The sequence below is a fragment of the Myotis yumanensis genome, unplaced genomic scaffold (assembly GCF_028538775.1).
Source record: "Myotis yumanensis isolate MYYU_CA2020_CCGP unplaced genomic scaffold, mMyoYum1.0.hap1 SCAF_41, whole genome shotgun sequence".
In the NCBI taxonomy this organism is placed as follows: Eukaryota; Metazoa; Chordata; class Mammalia; order Chiroptera; family Vespertilionidae; genus Myotis; species Myotis yumanensis.
The window spans coordinates 355,593-370,522 of NW_027223792.1; the positions used below are offsets into that span (position 1 = coordinate 355,593).

The following is a 14,930-nucleotide window of genomic DNA, read 5'->3' on the forward strand; positions in this document are numbered from 1 at the left end:
CGTTTATAGGTATGCCTCACACCATCCAGCACCTTCCAGCATCCTGCCAGTCCTCACTGCCCACCCCTTGGGGGGGCTCAGGCCCTACAACTGCACTCACCATTGATCCCGCTGTTTATTAGAAACGTAAAGCATCACCTCATTGAATCCTCTCAACAACCTGGGAGTTATTTGTTACCTATTTACTCGTGAGAAAACTGGTGCCCAGAGCAGGTGAAGCATCTTGTTGGGGTCAACAGGCTCCACACCACTCAGCGCAGTTGTCCATGCTGTGTAGCTGACCCCAAATAACTGGAGTGCTTCCCGCTCTCCTGCTCCAAGTCCCTTAACGCACAGTGGTCACAAGATAACAGCGCTGCACTCTGCGCAATAAAAAAAAAAGCTTTTTCCGGGTTCATGTGCCCTGGAGAAGGCCGGGAAGGAGGACCCTGAGGGCTCAGAAGGAGCAGCAAACTAATAAGAGGCTGGAAAAGGTGGGCAAATGGCAGGAAGGGAGCTGGGGCCCTTGGGAGGCGAGAGCGGAGGGAGCAGGATCTGCTCCATGGCGGGTGCTCCTGCGAGCCCCAGCACCGCCCGCCACCCCTGCCAGTGACAGCGCCCATGGGAGGGGCCAGCACTCAGCCCTGCGCTGACAGTTGTAGGGCTACACCTGGAAGCCCATCTGGCCTGGCGAGCCAGGTAGAGCCGCCAGCGCCCGGCAGGGAAGAGGAGGCTCCTGCTCCCCGGTTGGCAGAAGGTAACTGGGGTTGAGGGTTACACACCTGGCTTCGGCCGCGGGTTAGAGGATTCTGAAGGCAGCGGGACTCGCTCCCTGTCTGGCTGCCACTCGGAGCCCTCCCGGGTGCTAGTCTGAACTTTTTTGCCCACTCACTGTGTTACCTTGGGCAACTTTCGCTCCTTCTCTGGGTCTGTTTCCTTCTCGGTTCAATGAAGGCGTTGGGGTTGAATGGTGCTTTTTAGTCTTATGAATTCTAACACGTGAACTGCATTTTGGCAGCCGGCAAGCTTCCTTGGTCAATTCCCCACCTACTTAAGGGCCAGCTCCGCTGCCCAGGGGCCGGAGGCTCCAGGAAGCCAAGGTGCCTGGGTCGGCGGGGGCTCCACTGGGCGCTGGGGTTTCCTGGGGATTTTGCGGCCTGAGCCCGGGTTGGTGCTGGCTGCTGGCGGGACCTGGCTACAGAGGGACGGCCCCAGATTGCTCAGGTGACTTAGGCAGCGCACTAGGACCACTGGCCACACTGGTGGGGTGTTGGGAAGGGGATTTGCGGCTGATGATTTGTACTTGGAAAATAAGCAGATTTGTTTTTGGAATTCTCTTCCTACACGCAGACCTGTCCCACGGTGAGTTATAAATGACAGGAGTGCTAGCTGTCATTCTCTAAAGTGGAAAGCCAACTGCTCCAGCACTAAGTCATGGACTCCTCCAGCGTGTAGGAAGTGGGCCTCTCTCTGCACCCACCCTGCCAACCCCCTCTTCCCTTTTCTCCCTCTTCCCTTTATAAATCCCCTGGTTAGTGAAAAGTCCTCATTTTCATTGAATGTTGGGTGGTGACCAGCGGCCTCCCTCCAGGCCTTTGGGCTCTGGGTGAGGATGGAAGCCCAGATAAGAACAGCTGTGAGTCATACTGTCAGCCTTCTGGCCCCCTCAGCCTGGTAGGGACATGCAGAGGAAGCCCAGTGGGGTCCAGACAGACAGACAAACACAGGAAGATTGGATGGATTCAAACCGCTGTCCAGCTTCCTGTCCCTGTCTTGGCAGCCTCCCTAACTAGGGAATAGTGGCCCCAGCTGTCAGTTGGATGGAGCAGCCAGAGGAAGGTGGCTGAAAGGAACTGGGAACTTTGCTGGAAGTTCTTCAGCCTTTCCTTTCCTATCTCCCCTCCCCCTCCCTCACACTCCCCTCATTCCCTCACCCCTGTAGTTTTTCTGCTCTACTGTGACTTCCATGTGAATTCAGATTCCAGGACCCTTCAAGAGGGGTGGGGAAGGGGTGAAGCAAACCAGTAGCAATACTGACTATCTGTTATGGAGCACTTATGGGCCAGACACTTCTCTTTGCATAAAATGTGTCCTTAATTCTCTGAAAGCCTCGAGTGAGGATGGGATACTGCCCTTGACCCCATTTTACAAATGTGAAACCGAGGCTTGGAATGATCACATCCCTTAGTCACATGGCTAGTAAGTGGCATATCTAGGACTCAAATCCGGTCTTTCTGAATCTAACACCTGTGTTCTTTCTACTGTTTTGATGCTCCTTGAGGAAGGGCAAGCTGGAATAGTACCAGCAAAACTGACGATTGAGTTCTTAGTAGGTGCCCGTGAAAGAAGAAAGCAGAACTGACTATCCCCATACTTGTAGAGCTGGATCTTTAGCCTGACAACCCCGCCCCCCCAAGGGAGTAACCACAGGAATGCCAGAAATGTCCTAACTCCCCCAACCACTGCCTGAGTGGACCAATGAAGCTAAGGAATGCAGCCAAGGTCCTAACAAGGCTATACCATAAATTGTTCTCTATTCATTGCAGTTGACCAATCAGGACCTAGTGAGGGATGGCTCAAACCTTAGAATGTGTTGGTCACTTCCTGACCACTGTGCTGTAAGACCCTGCTGAAAGACCCTGACCAAAGTGACCAGTCTCTGTAACCCACGTCACTTACCTAAGCCCACCCAAATGACTAGCCCTATATAACCTTTGTTCTCCTGGGAATCGGGGCTCTCTCGGCAGCTTGCCGCTGCATCCGCAAATGTGGCTGATGGGGTGGGGTGGCAAACTAGTTTGAATAAAGACTCTCTGCTTTTGCATCAGAGGAGGCTCCCTGGTGGTTGATTCTTGGGGACCCCGAACTCTGGGCATAACACTAGACACTGTTGGAAGCATTTAGAGGTGTTAGCTCAAAGTCAGGTGCAAGGGTTTCAAAGATTCTGGTGTGGATCCGGGACTGCCTTAGCCTCTCCCAGACAGCACCCCTGTTCCACAGCCCCTGCCTGATCCGGCCCAGCTGCTCTGAGTGGGTGCCGCAGGGGCCTGGCTGCTGTATCCTAGAGGTGGTTTGAGGTCTAATGAAAGATGGATTGTCCACATCTGATCCGTTAGCCCTGCTCATTGGCTTGTGAATGATCCACACTGTCCCCTAAGAGGACTTTCTCAGGCTTCACTCAGTAAATACCTATGGAATGGCTGAATTAGCACCTTGTGCAGAGCAATCTGCTGTCCTGCAGAAATGTGAGGCAGCCCAGAGGTATCCCTCAGAGCCCAGGGCGCCAGGCCAGACACTTCTTTCTCCACCGGCCCCGTGACCCCTCCCTTCCTCTGGCCCACCAACAAGGAAAGCAGAGCCAAGGATGCTCCTGTGGCTTTTGGGTTTCCCTGGCAACATGTTTGCTGCCACCTGTTTTGTAAAGAATTTTAGAAGATAGAGTAGATGAAGAAAAATTTGACTTAAAAAAAAGCTAACATAAAAGTGATATTATTAATGAGGTTGCTGCTCTTTCAAAGCAGCGAGGGGGCTCCTGGGTGACGATCAGATGGTAATCTTTGCCTTAGGGCTTCCCAAACTTTTGAATAGAAGAGTCTCTGAGAGCCAGGAAGACTGACAATTGCCCCAGGGGGTGGGGATGGGGGTGAGGGTAAGGGTATCAGATTGATACCAATGAGCTTGAAAATGATTTAAGGATTTATGCAATTTTTCATTTGATTTTATATGTTGAATATGATATATATAGATATATAGATATATAGATATATAGATATATAGATATATAGATATATATTCTTCCTCAAAAATATTTGTAGAACATTGATGTCCTGGCATATTGTTTTAAATCCTTGGGGGCTGAGAGTAGTCAGGTGGAGAAGCAAAGCAAAGTTTCTGGTCTGAGGCTTAGAGTATTGTTTGCATTTTCTATTTACTTGGTTCACAGTGATAGAGCTCTCAATCCCCTGTAGAAGTAACCCCTTCCCCCACTTTTTCACAATGAAGAAAATGTTTTAAAAATCAAATAATCATAATTGTTTGTTTTTTTCTCTCTCTCTCCACCTGCCAACTTTATTGAGATATATATTAGTAATGGACATGCAACTGTTGTGTAAGTCTAATGTGTGCACATGATGCGTCGATACATGTACAGCTACTTTTTTTCTTGTTGTAGTGGGAGCACTTAAGATACACTGTCTTAGCAACTTTCAGGTATACAATTTAATATTGTTAACTGTGGCCACCATGCTGTACGTTAAAACCTCAGACCTTACTCATCTTGTAACTGGAAGTTTGTACCTCTTGACCAGCATTGCCCAATTTCCTCCAGGCCCAATCTCTGGCAACCACCATTCTGCTCCATGTTATCATGAATTCAGCTCTTTATAAATTCTACATGTAAGTGAGATCATTGTTGTTTGTCTTCTTATTTCCAATGCTATGTATATTCATTGTACAAAAGATAAGATACTTTAGCATTCATAAAATGCTAATAATCATTACACCTAGACTCATGATATAGCCTTTTGAGACTTTTTCTCTGCACCAGTGAGTAGTAAATATTTTTTGAAATGAACAAATGAATGCTTTACTTTTGATTGAATTATTGTCAAAGCTAAGAACTACCTCAGATTGCTTTTGAAAGGATGCAGAGCATTATGAAGAATTGAAAGCATCATAAAGGTTAATCTCATTTCTGCACCCCCAAAGTTCACCCCCCACCCCCATAACCCACCTGTGTCATTTAGTGTCCAGCAGAGAGAAGTGCCTGCTGTGGGGCTGCTGCCTGAGTCAAAGGGTCAAGCTGTTATCCTTTTTAAGGGACTCAAGTGTCTGAAATGTCTCAAATGTAACAGAAAAGGTTGCTCTTTGGTGTTGATGTGAAAAATTTGAGCAGAAAATTCTAAAGCAAAATTGCACAGTAAGAAAGAAGAAAGCCTTAGACAAGGTCATTGTTTTGGCATTGCATTTTATTACCTGTTTGACTTTAGGCAGACAGGTAGCTTCCCTTAACCAAGCTCCTCTTCTGTAAGTTGGGGATAATGACCCCTACTCTACTGTCTCCTACCAGAGTCACAAGTGTATGGTTATTTGCATTGCATGCAAGTGTGTATGCTATTTTTTAAAAAATGTTTAGAAGTAGAAAGAGCAAAAGCATTGCCACTCTTTATAAAATTCTGGGATCTAATTCTTGGGTTTAACATCAGTAGGAATTAATTGTGATGCAACTACTCTCTCAGAACCCTACTCCAAGTTTTCTTCAAAAACAAAATAATTCCTTGATGGCTAGCAGCTCATTGATCTTAAGTAGAAAAGACAGAAAATAATCCCATTTCACAGAATAATAGCAGGCTTGCCCGTTTTCACAGGGGTCTCAGAGCTCCGGAGTTCTGTGTGTGTTACTTTAAGCACAGCAGAGACGTGCAAGGAGGAAGCAAGGGGAGAAGCCAGATAGGCGGTGTGCCTGTGGGGGCACCCCAGGGTGTGCTGCAGGGTTGCCTACAGGTGCACACCTGGCTCCTGGTGGCTCTCAGGGGAGGAATGGGCCTTGCATGGGAGGCAGGTGACTCAGCTTCTATCCTACCTCAGAGACAAGCTGTGCAATCTGGGTTTCATCATGTCCTCTCCTCTCCCTGAGCCTTGGTTTCTCTATCTATAAAGGGAGGGAGTTAGCCTAGATGAGTTCCTTCCAGTCTTAAACATCTAGGATTCTGGGTTATTTCCCATTCATGCCTTCCCAAATAAAAGTTTGGTAGAGAATTACCACATCCTGATGAATCAGGTGGTATGTCTTATAGAGAAGTCTACGCCAAGATGTTCCAGGACATCCTGCACACCAACAGCATCTGGAGACTGCCCCGACCTGCAGGGCACGCTTCGTGGGTACACCGCACCAAATCCTGCAAAGGAATGAGAGGATAGGAGACACGAAGAAATGGAGGCAAGACAAAGTTCTGATCAAGCCTCAGTTTTATTTTTACAGCAGGTGGTATTTATACTGTTTCTAGAGGAAGGGGGTGGGCAAAGGAAGTCGTTAAGGATGTAACAGACTTTGGAATGTCGCAGCTTATCAGCTGAGATGTAGCTTGCTTTGTGCTTAGGGTGAGGGTATGTTATCTTTTAACTCCAGGCTAAATCGCAAGGTTAACTTTTAACTCCAGGCCAAACCAGGAGTTGGCTTGGAGGAGCCAGAAACCTCTTGTTGTAAGCTGGAGATGTATATGTGATTTATAATGGCTCCCAACAATTCCTCCCTTACCATTTAGTTAAGGGTGGGCATTAACCGACTGGGGGAGTAGTGACCTGGTTCCTCCCATGAGATCGGCAGATCTCACCTCTGGTGGCTCTTGGTATCTTTTGGGGAGGAGAGGCAGAGCCAACAATTATATATGTATGGATACCAACCTCTATGCAAACCAGGTGTGCTCACAGAGAAATCCAGAGGCGGTCGAGAAAATTTTGATTTTCTGTTTTGACCTTCACTTGCAGTGCTTTGCCCTGCACCCAGACGGTACCCATACCATACCTCTATAGAGTGTAGGTAAGCATTCCTCTGGCTTTATGCTGTCCCTGTGGGGAGGGAGCTCTGGCAATCATAATCACATTCTCGGTCTATAGTAGTTAAACGGTGGTAGTGAACCTGAATGGGTTTGGCCAGGATGCTATCAATTTGCTGTTTGACAAAACTTGTCAGTTTCTTAAAAGCCCATGGACCAAAGGTTAAAATTAACAGTAAGCTGACAAGGGGGCCAAGTGCAGGAAGCAGGTAGGGGAGTAGGCCATTGAGTCCGCTCCAAAGGGGGTTTTCGAACAGCTCTCTTCGCCTTTTCACCAGGTCTTCCTGGAGTTTTCTTATCTTGTCTTCAGACGATATCAGATTTGTTGGCATAAAAACAGCAGCGTTCCTGTAGGGCTAAACATATTCCTCCCTGCTCTGCTATAAGTAAATCTAATCCTCTTCTATTTTGTAAAACTACTTCTGCTAGGGAGTCAATTTTGTCTTGGAGATCATTGATAGTACCTGAAAGAGCCTGAACATCAATTAACTGATTAGATAATTTATTATAGGTATGTAATGCGGTTCCTAATCCAGCTGTGCCAGTGGCCACAGCTCCAGAGACTCCCAGTCCTATAAGTAAAGGAATAAATTGGACAGCCCGCTTACTGCGTCCAGCAATGTAATCAAGGCTGGGTAGGGGGACAGGTTCTCCCCCTGGAATAATATCAATGTCAGGGAGAATACTAGCCTGAACACATAATCCTGTCCAGTTTAAAGGTAGAGCTGTATAGGCCATATTACCTCCACATACAAACACTCGTCCAGGAGCGGGGCAAAGGGAGGAACTGTGATTGTGAACGGGAGAGCAGTTAACAAAGCTAACGAAGCCTACATCTAGATCATAACTATTATTCTGGGGGAGTTTTTGTAGACATGAGGAAAAGTTGAATGCAACAGGTTGAGTTCTAAAGGGCAAACTGAGGGTACAATTATTATTAGAAGTGATGTTACTGATGTCATCTGGAATGACAAGGGGCATAGGTGTACCTAGGGTCATGCATAGCCAACAGTTTTCTGCAAGGGATGGATTGGAGGCATTTAAAGCACGAAGTGTGGCTTCTAAGATATCAGAGGTTTGGGTGTCTAGATCTACTCCTCGTGATTTAGGTAAGGCTAAAGGGTGATAGTGGAGGGGAGGATACATGTTTCTAATGAATTCTTCAATTTGGTTCTGAACTAGGGTTTCCCTGACTCTGTCAGAATTTATAGTATGATAAGCAGCTTCCTTATTTGATGACCCATCAGTAAAAACAGTTAAAGCTCCAGGAATTGGTTCCTGTGTAGTATTTTTTGGTATAATGATGGAGATCTTATATAAAAATTGTAAAAGTTTATCTTTTAATAGGTGACAACTAAGTTCCCCTGAATATCCATTTAACCCAATTTGCCAATTTTAAGTCAGTTTGAAATAGCATTTATTCTTTTAACTTTACTTGTCCTAAGTTATGGACAGTAAATGACCTTAATTAAATTTCTGGTATTAGTTTTTGGGTAAATTTACATAAACTTTGTTTAAGGAGACAAAACACAAATTATTTAATTTAGCTTTTGAGGCCCAATATATTGATTTTTAATTTTAGTTAGGCATCTGAAGGAAACCTTTTTATTTCCTTCCAGACAGCTTTCTTTCTCACACAAGCAACAAATGTAACAAGTAAATTTAGTATTTAGTAAACTTTTGATTCACAAGGGACAAATGCTGCCCCACCTCCAGCCTAATTTAAAATGCAGCGGCGAGGAGCTTTTGTTATTTCAAATTACATCTTAAAATTCCACTGCTGTATTTTAAGAAATATTAAACAAAATTACTTGTTTTGCCCTTTCTCAGAGGCAAAAACCTAAAATACATTTATTAATTTATATTTGATAAAGCTTTCCATGTGATTTCAAGTATATTAAATTGGCTTTATTAAAAAATCCTTTAAGAAGAGAGAATAAACTTTTGAAAACATTTCAGGGCACATGAAATGTCCCAAAGTCATTCCTTGGTTATAGTTTTGAAATCCAACTTGAAAGACCATCAAATATATACATATATATATATGATTTAAAGATTATATACCTTTTATAATTATTAAGAGATATCAATTAAATTTAAACTGATCTTTTTTTTTTTTTTTTTAAATATATTTTATTGATTTTTTTATAGAGAGGAAGGGAGAGAGATAGAGAGTTAGAAACATCGATGAGAGAGAAACATCGATCAGCTGCCTCCTGCACATCTCCTACCGGGGATGTGCCCGCAACCCAGGTACATGCCCTTGACCGGAATCGAACCTGGGACCTTTCAGTCCATAGGCCGACGCTCTATCCACTGAGCCAAACCGGTTTCGGCTAAACTGATCTTTGTATTTAAAATTTTTGTTGGGATCACAGAATTTATCCTCTTTTTTCATTAGAAATGTTTTGGCCAGCCTTTTCAATTAACAAAGGGCCGGTTTTTTACCGGGCTACTTAGATTTTTATAATTAATATAGATCAATAATTCTTGAGATTCAAATCTAGATTATTATTTTAAGGCAGTTATTTTGGTAACTTTTCTATAACAGACAATTTTACTAAATTTCTTTGAGGCTTTTAAGATTAACTTTGGAACAGGCTTTATTAATATTTCAAAAATCACTCTTTATTATGGAAATATACCAATCTTATTGCTAGAACCAGCCTGCATTTCTTCCCTGGCTCAAATATGCCATTTTTCTTAGGAAATAATCAGTCTTGGGTTTTATTCTGTACATTTGTAAAGAGATTTTTAGCTCAAAACTCTATCTAAATGTCCAAAATTGGATGATGCGCGCTTTTAGTTCCAAGCCAGTTTTTCTCTTTACACGTGAACAGAAATCCCAGACGCATTTTCTAAATTTTGTAAAACTTTTTTAACACTTGGAGTGGGGGAAACGAGTTAAGTCGGCTCGCGTGAATTGCGCGTACTCCGCGGGAGCCGTCTTACCTCGGTTCATATAGATTTGCGGTGGAGTGCGGGAAACGTGTAAACTCGGGCCGATTGTAACTGCGTATTACCAAATATTTGTTTGTTTGCCGTTCACAAAGATACCTACCTGCGTATGCGAACCGTTTCATACCCATTGGGGTAATAGGTCTCATAAAAATCCCTGATTTTGCGCGGGAAACCTAAATAATTGCCCGCGCCATCTTATATTTTGGCGGGAAATTCACCCCACACCGGAGTGTTAATTACGAGAAGGAGATTTTAAATTTGAATACTGGGGAGGAGGCGTCCATGTAGGATCGCCATGTGTTCCTTTTTCCTTTCCCCTACATATCCTGCTTTGGGGGAAGTGTTAGCAAATGACTCAGATGGCGTATTTTTCCCCAAAGTCATGCTTAATAGAAAAAGACTTTTTAAATTTTTTCCTATTTCGCTTTCTAAAGTCATGGTTAACACCCAAGGTAATCTTAGCCAAAGTTTGGTTGTCATAAGATGTTCTCCAGTAATTTTTAAATAAAACACCAAGTAATCTCATTGCAGGAGAGCCCACAGCTCTGCCCTCTCCTGCCATCTCTGAATCTCTCCGAACCAGAGAGAGATTCGGCAGCGGGGTTTCATTTCTTAAAAGTAAAGAAGCCTTTTAAATCTTTCTTTTTAACCCTAAATCTTCGCGCCTTGAGGGACTCCCTGAGTCCTTCAAGAAGCCTTTTAAATCTTTCTTTTTAACCCTAAATCTTCGTGCTCTGAGGGACTCCCTGAGTCCTTCAAGAAGCCTTTTGAATCTTTCTTTTTAACCCTAAATCTTCGTGCTCTGAGGGACTCCCTGAGTCCTTCAAGAAGCCCTTTGAATCTTTCTTTTTAACCCTAAATCTTCGTGCTCTGAGGGACTCCCTGAGTCCTTCAAGAAGCCTTTTAAATCTTTCTTTTTAACCCTAAATCTTCGCGCCTTGAGGGACTCCCTGAGTCCTTTAAGAAACAGCTCATGAGAACTCAGAGCCTGACCCATGTCTTAGCCTCTTCCACGTAAGCCTCCGGGACGTATAAACCCCGTACCAGGTCAGCCCAGGAGTCGACAAGGAGACGAACCAGCGAGGAAGATGCCAACCATCACCTCAAAAGAGAGGCCCCTGTTCACGTGTCATAGGTCTGGATGTTGAAATTCTCTGCTGAGACTACTTCAGTCCTGTTTATGCCACAGGTGTGTTTTCCTACGTAAGCAACCTGTTGGTATGATCCGCCAACTCGGGCCCCTGAATCAGAGCTCCCCAGATCGAAACTTGTTGTCAAGTGCCTTCCTCGGAGCTGTTTTTGCAGCTCACTCCTCCTACGTAAACAGCCGGTTGGTATAACCCGCCAACTCGGACCCTTGTGAGGCAAGAAACCTGCTAGGACCCTCAGGCATTCACCAGTCGGGAGTCAGGCACCCCATGAGTGCTCACAAGGTGGACGACTTGCGTTTTTAAGTAGGCAAGGAGTTTTCCCGGAGTAACAGTGACACAAGTTCTTACTGGATTACTTCTAATTTTGGGTGGACGGTTTAAGCTTTAAAGTAGGCAAAAACACTTACTTCAGAGTCTCAGCTGGAGTCCCCATTTTCTCAGAAAGACCACTAAGACAAGGTGAACGCAGGGTTTTTGGAAGGAGTCAACCACGTGGAACGAAACCAAGGGACAAGCCTGAGTGATTCGGAGTTCTCTCTGCCGAAATCAGGTACCTTTCACTCTTCCCCGAAACAACAAGAGAGTGCTCAAAGTGGACTAGAGGCAGGAGACAAGGATGGAGGCAATGAGGGAAGAGAATGCCTATCCAAAATAAATGCGTTCACTTACCAAAGCAACAGGTCTGACTCGCAAAGCGGGTAAGCAGAGCGGCGACCAGGAAAAAAGCAGGCTGACTCACAGGGCTATCCCAGTGGCGCCAAAGGGAGGTCCGGCCGGACATAAAAAGTGAACGTTCCTGAGGAGGATTGGAGAGCAGAGATCACGTTTGGGCGCCAGTTATGCCCCGACCTGCAGGGCACGCTTCGTGGGTACACCACACCAAATCCTGCAAAGGAATGAGAGGATAGGAGACGCGAAGAAATGGAGGCAAGACAAAGTTCTGATCAAGCCTCAGTTTTATTTTTACAGCAGGTGGTATTTATGTTGTTTCTAGAGGAGGGGGTTGGGCAAAGGAAGTCGTTAAGGATGTAACAGGCTTTGGAATGTCGCAGCTTATCAGCGGAGATGTAGCTTGCTTTGTGCTTAGGGTGAGGGTATGTTATCTTTTAACTCCAGGCTAAATCGCAAGGTTAACTTTTAACTCCAGGCCAAACCGGGAGTTGGCTTGGAGGAGCCAGAAACCTCTTGTTGTAAGCTGGAGATGTATATGTGATTTATAATGGCTCCCAAGAGGAGACAGCACTGTCACCAGGACTTTGGCATTCCTGGAAACTTGCAGAAACCGGAGAAGATCGGTGATATGTCTTATAGAGAAGTCTACGCCAAGATGTTCCCATACAGAAACCTTTTGGGTTTGTGGCAGCTAGACTATGGCTATAGAAGACTGCTGAATGTAGTGGTGCATGATGGCTTATGCATTACTGGTTGGATGTATGGGCCTCGCCTTAACACCCATGTGGATGGCCCAATGCAATTCGAGCCTTCGTTTCGAATTCACCTGATGCAGAGGAAATCAGCCACGGTGGAGTACATGGACGACTTGTACAGCTTTTCCCACAGCCGCCTCATGCAGATTCAGAAGGACAGGTTCAGCATCTGGTGGATCCAGAGAGACCTCCGAAGGGATTCACCAAAGCGCCTTAGGGGAGGACGGGAACTGGGGAGTCTTCATCCTGTTCGATGAGAACTACTTCTGGTTCATCTGGCTGGAGATGAAATACTTCATCCTGTTAGACAGAGTCCAGAACACCTTCCAGCATGTGGAGGCACCATCCCCACAGGCCTTCTTGGAGATGCTCTGAAACATTCAGCCCGGACCCCCCAGGAGGAGCAGCTTGCATACACTTTGAATACTGGACCTTCTGACCTCGTGACCGACCTTTGTTCGATTTTATTTTTAATCCTCACCTGATAAAATATTCCCCTTGATGTTTAGAGAGAGTGGGGAAGAGGGGGGGAAAGAGACATAATCCATGTGAGAGAAACACATCAGTAGTTTGCCCCCTGCCCAAGCCCGGACCAGGGCCAGGCTGGGTAGAGGCCAGAAATTGAGGTAGAAATAAACCTTAGACCAGGGGTCTCAACCGTCCTAATGCTGTGACCCTTTAATACAGCTCCTCATGTTGTGCGGAGCCCCAATTTCCTTGTTACAAATTGAACATGAACATGATTTTGGATAGATAGATAGACAGATAAGTAGATAGGTAGATAGAAATATAAAGATACCGGGATAGCCCTGAACTGCCTGGTGGTGGCCATGTTGCCGGGCCCCACCACAGAGTGGTGGTACAGATGTCTATGGACCTGTCCCTGTTCATCAGTCTATGTTGTTCTCTATATTCCACAAATGAGTGAGATCACATGGTATTCATTTTTCTCTGACTGGCTAATTTCACTTTGCATAATGCTCTCCAGTTCCACCCATGCTGTTGCAAATGGCAAGAATTCCTTCTTCTTCTTCTTCTTTTTATTTTTCAACGCAAGGTAGTATTCCATTGAGTAGAAGATAAGAAGGCTCTGCATCTGCTCATAGATAAGCATGACCAGCGAGGCTTAGGAGGAATTCTTCTAGAAGACATAGAGGAAGAACTGCCCAATTCCCAGAAAGCTGTCAAGGCTTTAGGGGACCAGATATTCTTTGTAAATCATCCAGAATAGAAGAAAATTCTTTTCTTCAATGATAAAAGCTGTCAATTTTCTGTGGACGAAGAGTTTCAGAAACTGTGGAGGAGTGTCACTGTGGATTCAATGGGTGAGGAGAAAACTGGAGAAGGCAGCAGAGATATTCAGAAGAATATCTGAAGCGACAGGGTATTTCTTCCATGCAGGAATCCAGACCAAAGAAAGAGGCCCCTATCCAGAGCAGGAAAAAGCCTGTCCACTACACAAAAAGCGACGATTTAAGACTCATAGCGAACACATGGCTGGAGTGCTGAAGGATGACTCTGACATTGCTCCTAGTAAATAGTGAACAGTTTTGTAGTGTGAAGAGGTCACCACACACCAACAGAGGAGGCAAATCAGCTTGAGGAACTGGATTCAGGTCAGCTTCCTCCCCCCACATTCTTGGATTTGGGGGCCTGGAATGACACCTTCCACGTCATGCCAGATTGAAAAAAAAAAAAAAAAACACTCCTTAAAAAAAATAAAAATAAAAAAATCCTCCATGAAAAACTCTTGATCCGGCCTTTCAACTTTCTCAGGCTTTGGCAAGCCCAGATTGCCACACCCGGACTTGGTCTGTGGGCGGGGGCCTGACCATCCATCCATCCAGAGAGTGAGCAGGGTGGGGGTGAGGGGTGGGGAGGGCCCACAAGATTGCTTGAGCCAGATATAGTCTTTGGCTGTGGATTACAGAGATTGGGTTGACTGGGGCCTTGGCCTGCACCAAAGATCCCGTCCAGCCCTCTGCTGATCGAGAAGCATCAATGCAAGCCCCCCTCCTGCAACCTCCTGTGGGGAAAGCACAGACAGGTGACTAGACTTCCCCATTTCTGGCTAGACCCGAGGTGGGAAGGACATGCAGGGGGCGTTGTCATTGAAAAGGCAGGGGCTGAAGGGTGTTCATGGATGGCGACCGACTGTTCAAAGCAAGGATTGTCCATGCGTGACTGTGGATATACACGCACAGACGCACATACTTGCGCACACACACAAACTCCCACACCCACACCCACACACTTATCCCTCCCGCCTCTAACCCTCCGCCCCCTGGGTCACCCTGCCACACACAAACACACACATACACACACACACACACACACACACACACACGGGAGCACAAGATATCTGCCGAGTGAGGCACGCCTAGGAGATTTCCCGTGGCTTTGTTTCCTTTTGGCCCGTCCTGGGCCCACCAGAGCCTGTCTAAGTATGTATTGTCCCCACTTCCACCGAGAAAAAACGGCGATGCCCTCGCGCAAGGCGTGGAGATGGAGCCCTGCGGGCCTCCTTGGACACCTGCCCCGTCTCCCAAGTACTCTCCCAAGCCCTGTGAATCGCTTGGGCGGGCCAGTGGCGCCCTCTCCTGGTTCTGGAACGCCAATGTAAGCCTCCTCCCCTCAACTTGAGGCCCAACCAGTGACTTTGGTCCTGGGGGCGGCTGATTGGTCAAGCAGGCGGCTGATTTGGCTCCTCCCACCAGCTCTGGGGCTATTAAAGAACGCAGGGCCTTCTTTGCAGAGCTTCTCAGCCCTAGGCTTATAGTGGTTGTGATCTTCGTCCTCGTTCTCCAAGGGAGGAGCTTTCAGGAGAGAGGTCTCACCAAGACCCGGTGCCAGGACAT

General features: G+C 46.0%; 1 protein-coding gene across 1 annotated transcript in view; it reads left to right on the forward strand.

Annotated features, from left to right (window-relative positions):
- The window catches only part of LOC139000911 (THO complex subunit 4-like), a 37,472-nt gene that overhangs the window by 18,082 nt on the left and 4,460 nt on the right, over positions 1-14,930 (forward strand). The gene's annotated exons all lie outside the window — the stretch shown is intronic.